Source organism: Carex rostrata, chromosome 24, assembly GCF_964058835.1.
Source record: "Carex rostrata chromosome 24, lpCarRost1.2, whole genome shotgun sequence".
Taxonomy (NCBI): Eukaryota; Viridiplantae; Streptophyta; class Magnoliopsida; order Poales; family Cyperaceae; genus Carex; species Carex rostrata.
In genome coordinates this window covers 6,316,963-6,327,609 of record NC_135941.1, presented here as the reverse complement: position 1 = coordinate 6,327,609, position 10,647 = coordinate 6,316,963, and the positions used below count along the sequence as shown (strand labels likewise).

The 10,647-nt window shown below is 36.2% G+C and overlaps 1 pseudogene across 1 annotated transcript; it reads right to left on the bottom strand.

Moving 5' to 3' along the window:
- Positions 1 to 1,819: 1,819 nt before the first annotated feature.
- LOC144575826 (GDSL esterase/lipase WDL1-like) lies at positions 1,820 to 6,801 on the bottom strand (annotated as a pseudogene). Its single transcript, XR_013518537.1, has 5 exons — positions 6,532 to 6,801; positions 6,372 to 6,449; positions 5,271 to 5,411; positions 4,644 to 4,720; positions 1,820 to 1,925 (listed from the first exon to the last, which is right to left on the bottom strand). The product of XR_013518537.1 is annotated as a GDSL esterase/lipase WDL1-like (transcript).
- Positions 6,802 to 10,647: the final 3,846 nt, after the last annotated feature.

The following is a 10,647-nucleotide window of genomic DNA, read 5'->3' as shown; positions in this document are numbered from 1 at the left end:
CTCCTCTATCCTATATTTTGTAAATTTTCTTTTTGTAATTTTGTAAAACTCTCGTAACTGTCAAATTTGTTATCTCGTCATCGTTTTATAAATCTCAAAAAGAAATAAGAACGAAGATAGAGAAAACCATTAAACATATTATAATATCGGTCATTTTTATTAATATCCTTAAAAAAAACTAAATTTTAAAAATAACCAAACATTTAATTTTTTATTAAAAATGCCCCAACCGCCAGGCCCACGGGCGGCCCAAAACACAAGCGGAGCGCCCGTGGCTGGGGCGCTCCATGGTAACTAGCGGAGCGCCCTTGGCTGGGGCGCCCCATGGCCCTTTTTTTTTTTTTTTTTAGATCTTAGTATTTTGATTTGAATAATTTTATGAAAAAAAAGTTTTCTTATTTAGAGTGTATGCCAAAAAATAAAATATTTGATATATTTACGAAGTGATGTCGTAAATTTTTATAACTTTGATTTTATTTGTCAGTTGGATATCACAAATCTAAATATAACACTAATAAGGACTTGGCCTTTATTATGATTTTTATAATATATGTATAATATACACACATACACATACACATACACACACACACACACACACACATACACATACACATATACATATACATACACATATACACATATACATATACATATACATAGACATATACATCCACATACACGTATACACGTACACACGTACACACATACACATACACATACACATACACATACACATACACATACACATACACATACACATACACATACACATACACATACACATACACATACACATACACATACACATACACATACACATACACATACACATACACATATATTAGTAATCGTGCCCGTGCACAGCAACGGGAGCAAATTATGTAGTAGAAAACATTAAGGTCCTTAATAAGGAGGAGAGATAATTTAAATCAAATTTGTAGAGAAAAATAGTTAAATACTATATTTATCTAGAAGATAACACATGTGAACTCTAGTGTAGTGGTAAGAATTTTGGCACCAACAGAACCCAACTGGGTTCGAATCCCACCTTCAGCAGAAAAAAAGAAAAAGGGTGCACGGTGCACAAGCTCGGTCCGCAGGTGCCGTGCGTGGTTCAGAGGTGCGGTCCACGGGTGCGGCGCGCGGTCTACGGGCACTGGGATCATATGCGGCGCAGCACTGGGATCATATGCGACCAATGCATACTTAAGTGTTGAAGCTCATAATTTGAAAAATTCATCTATGTGCGATCTAGAAATTCAACGGCTGAGCATCATTACAAAAAAAAAACAGTAAATCAGGATCCTTGCAGGATCTATACATTAAGCTCCTTAATAAGAAGGAGAGATACATATACATACACGTACACATACACATACACATACACATACACATACACATACACATACACATACACATACACATACACATACACATACACATACACATACACATACACATACACATACACATATACATATACAAAGCTACATATATACACATACTATTTTAGTAGCTCTAAACTACTATTTTGAATAAAGGCCAAGTCCTTAATTAGTGTTATATTTAGACTTGAGATATCCAACTAACAAATAATATTAGTATACATATACACATACATTTTTGCTTTGGTCCATACTACAATTATAATTTGATATTAGTTAGTAACAAAAAAAGGTAGAAGATTTCAATTCATGCAACATATATACATATTGCCTTTTGTACACATGCAATCCCATGTGATAAAACATAACGTTTGGGATACAAATTTAGGGATTAAATATGATTCAGTAATTATTTTGAAGTTTAAGAATATTTACAAATCAACAAATTTGATGTCCATCTCTTTGCACAATTCATTGCATGCATGAGAGTACTCCTTGCATAGTTTATTTGTTCGATCTAATTTGCTAAGGATAGTACTGTTATACATGAAAATAAAATTAAAATATAGGTTTTTTTTTTTTTTGAAAAAAGTGGTATTGGACCACCTGTTTCATTAGAAACTGAATATTGTCTTACAGTCATAGTCTAATGGCAGCTTACGCAACATATTACAAAAGACCACACTAACTGTTAAGCAGTTAGGAGGTATCTAAACAGCACTAGCAGCAATAGTAAATGAAAGCTGATAAAAGCTAGGTAGATCTAGGAATTTATTCAGAGTTGAAGCCCAAATAGTGGCAGCATCAAGTAAGCTATGAAAGTCTAAGTAATAGAAGTAGCAGCAGAATTGGCATGAGAAGAAGAAGTGTGAACAGAAGGCTCCTCAGGGAGATTGTCTGCAGCCTCAATAGCTGCAAAGTCAGCCATGTCTCTAAGATATTCAGAGAGATTTGACCCCTCTAAACCAAGATAGGGATCGTCTTTTGAATCCCAAGAGTTGTTGCCCCCCTCTGACGTATCGGTCTCTGAGAGGATTATAAGAGGGCCTGCCTGAGACAAGTTCATAACATCCATAGGTAAAACTAAAGTCAGTTTAAGATAGGATTCATCACAGTTAGATTTACACCAGTAAGTAGTAAGTGAGATAATCTGAGATCCTATTGCAGCTAATGATGGAACTGTAGTGTTATTAAAGCAAATCTTGTTTCTTGTTAGCCAAATAACCCACAATGTTGCAGCCCTAATTAACTCAATTAACATACTATCTTTAAGTGGAATATATGCATCAAGTAACCAGAGGTCTGGTAAGGTCTGACAGTTGAAAACAAAGTTGTTATGGTGTGCTATCTAAGACCAAATTGCCGAGCTTAGGGGGCAGGTTACAAATAGATGGTCAATAGTTTCATCAGAGTCACAAAATTGGCAAGATTGGTTGCCAGTCCAACCTTTTCTTAATAGGTTGTCTTTGTTCAAGATTTTACCTTCTTTGACAAGCCACATAAAAAAAAATTATCTTAAGAGGGATTTTTGATTTCCAAAGGGTTTTAAAAGATTGGTTTTTCATTCCTCCATATTCTAACCATTGGTAAAGGGAACGTACACTAAATTGACTAGAGGAATGCCACCTCCAATGAATGGTATCAGGTTCAGAGGGGGTAGTGATAACATTTTGGTAATTTATGGATGAAATGAGATCATGCCATTCGGACAAGAGGGTACCAGTTAATTGCCTATTGAAATGAATATTGATTGTAGTAGAAGTAAGTGCATTGGCTACTGTGATTAAGGGATCTAAGGTAGCTTTAAACAGGTTTGGATATGTATAGTATAGTGCACATTCACTGTGCCATTTGTCTAACCAGAATGATGTGGTGGCACCATTTCTAACAGTTCTATTAGTGCCTAAATCAACTATGTGTCTGATTGATAAGATTCCTGACCAGAAATGAGAGCATCTCTGAATATCTAGTCTTGAGTAATTATATTTGGTTATTAGTATGTTTTTCCATTTGCCACTTGAGGTTGGATCTTTGAACCTGTACCACCATTTTGCTAATAGTGAAATATTCATTCTCTCTAAACTAAGAACACCTAATCCTCCCTGATTTTTCGGTAAACAAACTTGATCCCAAGATATTAAGTGGTATTTTTTTCCTATTAGGGTTGGAACCAGACCAAAGAAAGCTTCTCTTGATTTTGTCAATTTTTTTGTCTAATATTAACTGGCATCCTATAAATGGAGAGCCAGTATAAGGGAATTGCAGATAAAACTGAATTAAGCAGTGTAACCCTACCTCCTAATGATAATAGTGTGCCCTTCCATGTTTGTAATTTGTTACTAATTTTATTGATTAAGGGATCCTAGTCAGTACTGTTGAGCCTCTTCCAATGCAAAGGGACTCCAAGGTAAGTGATTGGTAAAGTAGTCAATTGACATCCTAATTGATCAGCTAACGAATTTGCCAAATTGGTAGAAATATTAAGTGGAACTAATACACTTTTATTGAAATTAATCCTAAGACCAGATAAGGACTCAAATCCTAATAGGAGGAATTTCAAGTTTTCGACCATCCTTGAATTGGCTTCTAGGAATATTAATGTGTCATCAGCAAAGTGCAGGTTCAGGATTTTTCTATTATTATCCCCTAATCCTGATATCAAGTTTGCAGATTGGGCTCTTTGTAAAATTTTATTTAAAGTGTCTGCTACTAGGTCAAATAAAAGAGGTGAGAGAGGATCTCCTTGTCGAAGTCCTCTTTTGCAAGGAAAATATGACCCTTGTGTGCCATTAAAAGAAACACAAATTCTACCACTATGTAAAATATCCCTAATCCAATTAATGAATAAGTCACCAAAGCCCCTAGCTGTTAAAACCTCTAGCAGGAATTTCTAGTGAACCCGGTCAAATGCTTTTTCGAAATCAAGTTTAAGGATGATGCCTGGTTGTTTGGTGTATTTGATTTGATGAAGGGTTTCATGTGCACTAACTATATTATCACCCATGAGTCTGCCTTTTATGAAGGCTGATTGAGAATCATCTATTAAAGGGTCTAAAACCTTAGCCAATCTATTTGATAGGAGTTTGGAAATTAGCTTAAAGCTATAGTTTATTAAACTAATGGGTCTATAGTTGTTGATAGTAGAGGCATCTGATTTCTTTGGTATAAGACAAATGGAAGCTAAGTTAAGATTTGAAAGCACTGAACATGCACACTGACAAATATCCAAATTAAATAGCTAGGAGACAACATCACCTTGTTGTATTACGAAGCATCTCCTCATTCAATGGAGGGAAACCGAGGAAAATAATGCGTATATTTTCAGACAGACTCTACATAGGAAGCAACTAGTTGTAGTAAAATTATTCACAAAAGCATATGAAAATACCAATAAACGTAAAACCTCAACCTTACTGCTACATTTAAGGGGGCGGGGGGAGTTTCATGTATATCCCTCAAAAACTTTGAAATTACATATTTTCCTCTTTAAAATTCATATACAACAACAGTGATAAATTTACCCTTCTAAATTTCAGAAACTCACAAATTTACCCATTTTATTGTCTTTTCTATTAAAACTCATTTTAAATTTATAAGTACCCATTTTACTATTTATTAAGAAAAATAAAAAATATGTAGCATGTCCAGAAAAATGACAATCTTCTAATTGGTCGGTTTTTGAGGGCAAATGAGTCATTTCTCCACTACTGACACTTACACAAGAAAATACCTAAAATGTTATAGTGCATGCGTCAGAAGTAGAGAAATAAATCATCCAAGCTATCTTATGGACCAATCTGATAGTAATTGTTAAAAGCAATTCAGTCTTCTATCAGCTAGTGCAGCTCTTGAAAATAAATTAAAGGGAAAGAAAATCAATACTTTTAGATGTAGTGCAATCTTTTTCATGTTCTCAATGTATTCCGTAAGAGGAACATGGGGACCAAGGCCAGACGGGAGAGGTCCCAATGAGTCATTGCCGCCAAAATATACAATTACCAACGAAGGCTGCACCGGTGCATCCTAAGACAAGTATGAAAATGAAAATCAGAACTGGTACATTTTTTAGAGGTTGCATGATCTAACCCCTCCCAAATCAGAACTCACCCTTTTTAAGTTTTTGAAAAACAATGACCCAAAACACAAACTGACCCAAGCAACCTAAACCAAACTATGCTTGTAACTCGAAAAGACCCAAAACCAAGCTGGTTTGAAACCAGAGCTGATGTCTAGCTGACTAGGTCCAAATCCAAACAGAACTACTCAACCCAACTTGTGACCCAATAAACCCAAAAAAAACCAACTGCGACTCCAAAATCAACTTATTTGAAAGCCATAATCCAAAGCTGTCAAATGAATAAGTTACTTTCCAAATTTTATTTGAATTTCAAAAATTAAACTTATTCATTTAACCGTGGTTCTACAAAATCCATTTAGATGACTATGGTAATTTAGCAGTTAACCTCCTAAAAGACCTCCATCAATTCTGGAAGTTTTAATTATCACTTGCAGTAAAGCATAATTTGCAGATCATCTCAGCACCATTCATTATTAATGGTACAGGACATGACAATATCAGCATATACACAATCAGGTCAAATTATTAATTTATTTGGTTGAAAACCCAAAATGCCTGATAGTAAGGTTTTAAGATGCTCAATCAAACCCGAAGGTTGTGGACTGCTTTATGCACAGTCAGATAGTAAAGCTATCCCTTGTCATTTTTATCTCTTAAATCCATATCATCCAATTGAAATCACAAGCACCCTATTTCAACAGCACGGTCCCGCTACAGTGATTGAAACAACAAACCTCAGCAATCCATTTTGGGAATATTAATGGTCCAGTTGTAACTTTACTATCTTAAACTATTTATCTAATATTCTGAAAAACTGAGCTTCCATCAATACTGAATTTGAAAACATTATAAAATGAGCTATGAACAAGTAATATTTACCAAAATAGATCAATTTAGGGACAAACCTTGGGAAAAACTTTGTCAAGGATCTGGACTGCTCGCCTTGAGTTCCATCCCTGGTATCCTCGTAGAATCACATCAGCCTGCACATAAAATATCATTTTATTCTTCTATAAATATTACTCAAGGAAATAAATTAGGTTGATAATAAAATTGAGTATAGACCTTGCGGGCATAAATGTCAGTAAGAATACCGCCCCATCCACCATTGCTGAAGCTGTACTACATAATAGACGATCGAAACAGCATAATCACTGGTCTTTCTGGCCACGCCATTCTTCCTTTTCTTCTTCACAAGCAATCTAGCACATTATAAAACTAAATGAAATCACTTCCAGTTGTATTTGAGCCCTGATCAAAAAGGAGGAGTAGAAAACTACTACAGAACTTTCTGTCAGCTCAATAACTACGGAGCGAAAAAGAGCAGATAGAAAAGAGAGAAGAAATAAAAAGAATCAAAAACAAAAAAGCAAATGATTGAGAAGAGACAGTCTTAATTAATTACCTTTCTACTACTGTCTACTGGTCTGACTCTTACCTACCTCCTTGCTGGTAATTAAATTATTATTATGATTATTTATGATAATAATAATAATAATAAAAACAATCGAGATTTTGTATAAAATTTAATGTGGGTAGAGTCAACCATAGAAGATGTTCACTGGCCAATATGTATTAAATTGGTTGGTGTTTCCGGGCTGTTACCCATCTAGGGAAGTGTCCACATCGTCTGCATTAATTCAAAAGATATTTCGAGGTAATAAATACCGGCCGTCCGATTGTAAACGGATTCCATTCAGTTTTCGTCTAAAAATATAGGGGTCTTCAATATTAGTGCGGATTTAATTCGCACAATTTTTAAAGCTGATCGGATGGTCCAGATGCATTAACTCAGGAGATTCCTTTTTGAGTTAATGCAGAGGATACGAATTCTCTAGGGAATGAATTGGGAATAGGGATTGCGCCATATCTTCATGCTTTTGAGGTTTTTTAAGTTATCTCCCAACTCCAGCGACGGCAGTTGAGCTGCTACTGAGGTATTAATTACGTTGATCTGAGTTTTGATTAGAGCTGCTATATGTGTCATTTGATCTATAGCGAGTTACTGACGCAATGGAAAAAGTACGAAACGAATCTATATCCTCTCCGGTACCGTAAAAAAGAATCTTTTACGACTACCATAATAACGGTCGGTCCAGATTACTCCTCAATCGGTGCCTATTTATGATGGCGCATGGGTCTAGTTAGAGGTGTAAACTGTCCGATACGGATTGGACAGTGGTCAAATCGTATTCTTATCTGTTATAAATTTTTGGATACGAATATGAATATGGATAGTCTCAAATATGAACAGTGGCGAGGCTAGAATTTGAGCTAGGGATAGACAAAAATTGGATTTGGGTTTGAATAAATTAACGGGTTCGGGTTCGGATTTAAGACACGATTCAAAAAAATAGCAAGAAATATATTAATGCAAGCAATTCAAACCTATTTGGCTATTCAATCAATTTACGAAGTTATCCAAAGTTTCAAGTTTCAATCAATATACCGAAGTTTCCATCAATCTGGGCATGCTTGTGATAGGCAATCACAGACTGACATATGCACAGTGGCGGCTGATATCTACCAGTACTTTACAATCCGTGTAAAGCATGTAACTTGCTTGCTCACCATTTAAGGCCCTGTTATGCATGAATACCAGTGCATGCATTGTTGCCGTTGCCTCTGCATGAAATGGATCATGTGTTGTTTCTATCGTACATTGTGCTTTCTTTCTTTCTCCTCGCTCATCATACATTATCATGGTTGTCCCAGTTGCATGCGATGGATCCCATGACGCATCAACCAAAATTACCTTTGTGTCCCTGGGTATAGTTGCAGGTGGTATGTGTACTTGACTGTTAGTGCTTGCTGGTTGCATGCTTGGCTTCTCCATTCTTCTGACTTGTGCCAATATGCCCTGTCATGTTGGTTTTTTGCCCGAGAAAATATCCTCATTTCTCGCTTTCCATAAACACCACATCATGTTACATACCTCTGTTAGTTCACCTGTTAGGTCTCTTGTGATCTCTATCAGCGTTTGTGTGATCACGGCTTGGTTTGTCTCATTGCAGTTTAGACTAAACCAAAGCACCGATTTTTCTGGGTTTACAAACAGCCTTGAGTAGTCTTCAAATTCCTGTAGAATGCTCTTTAAATGTCTCACCTCCTGCACTGTAGCTTCCCCCATTAACATCACATCGTCTGCATATAGGGCATGTGTTAGTACCGGCGCTTGCCTTGCTAGCCTAATCCCCCTAATGCATCCCGCATGCTGGGCTAACTGGATCCATTTTGAGAAAAACTCCATTGCAAGTATAAATAGATAGGGTGACAGGGGCATCCTTGTCTCAGCCTCCGGTTCGGTGTAATGAACCCGTCCCCTTCTCCATTTATGAGTAGTGTGACTTTACTTCCCTTTAAACAATTCATTATGATGTTTATCAATCTTGGTGGGAAGTTTGCCACTGACATTGCCGCAATGAGAAAGGGCCATCGGATTGTTTCAAAAGGAAAGCTGCACTAGAGATGTACTAGCGGGCCAAATACTTTTGCATATTAGAGATGTACCAGTTTTGACTACTATTGTAGTTCTAAAGGTGGGTCAATAATGGGTTAGGATTTTTTGATACTATGAATATAGGATAGGAGCTAAAGATGCACAAAAACTCTTTCTGGTATTTTTTGTTGCCTGTACCCATTCTACTGGTACATGGTAGCAAAAAACAGTGAAGAGATATTTTTGTACGTGGAAAAGCCTTGTGTTGCTGAGACCTAAGTAGTGCCAAAGTGTTCTAGTGATCTGGGTTTCTGTTGCTTTTGTGAAAATAATATACTTCAATGTTTTTGGTGACATCAACAAGTGGAAGTGGGAGAACAAAAATTTACAGTGGGACCGTTTTATCCAAGTAACTTTCTAAAACAGAATCCTAACAAGTAACTTTTCTAAAAGGTCTAAAGCCTGAAAACATTTTATGGCTCCATCTTTTGAACTCCAAGTTATCATTTTAGTCCTTACTAGAATCTGAATCCTTTGTGTCATCTTTAGTGAGGAATAATTATTATATATAAGCATGAGACTAAAATTAATTCTGTAAAGTTTGACATAAACAGCTGCAACAAAAAACTAGTCAAAAGCACACTAAAATTCCATAAAGATAATTTAACATCCACAATGTCGTTACTGACACATCATTGTTACATTAAGAAACCCTTAAGTTCTGAATAAGATGATTAATACAAACACAATAAGAGTACTCAAAAGCCAAAAACAACATCAGACCTAAGATAAAAGAAAGGAAAATTAATGCCATAAGAAGAGACCAACAAGACCGAGTACCCTTTACACATATCTGAAATGCTTGATGTCAGACATTGTCTATTGTCAGCATAAACCAAGCAATGGTTTCTTCCTTATGGAAAGGGCTATCGATAAATACTGTTTCACCATTTTCTATGTCATACATATTGATCGCATGATATGTCGAACATACCTCATTTGTAATGTAGATGCACTTTCCTTTGAACCCAGCAAATTTACTCGCTCTGAAACCAAAACCACGACCAATAACAAGATAAAAATCAAAGAACAATATTCGGTCTCCGATGCTCCTAAGCTTGACCCAACAAGGATTCCCTTCTCCATTGCCAAATTGGAGACGGTGAATACAAAATTTATAATCTGCCCTATTATGGGAATGACGATAATAAACAGCCAAAATCCCTCCACAAGCGTCGACAAGGAAAGGACCCGGAAAGGACATTTCTTCATCTTTGGATGGTGGTATGACATAGAGCTCTTTACAGCTACTAATGTCAATAATTTTTGTAACCCCAGTAGAATCCTCAGCCATGAAAAGCAAACCCTTCAAATAGAAACAGCGGCAATCAATCATGGGTTTAGGATCAAAATAATCCTCCCAACTGCCATTACCGCGAGCAAACACCTATTACGGAGCTTACTGCGAACCCATCTTTCATACTCAGTAAAGAGCACATAGTTGTCAATTTGAAAATTTGGCGGACTAAACCAAGAGAATTTTTTTGAAAAATGACATGGATCCATATCATAAAAATTAGGTAGAGGAACCACACTATTGTTAAGGGTTTCAGAAGAGAGAAGGTGTTGGAATAACTTCTTCGGCCAGTAAGCATGTAACTGCCGGCAGGCATAAAGAATATGTAGCCAAAGGAGATGGGAGCATAAATGGTGTATGCTTTGTTGGAAGCAATGGAGTAGAA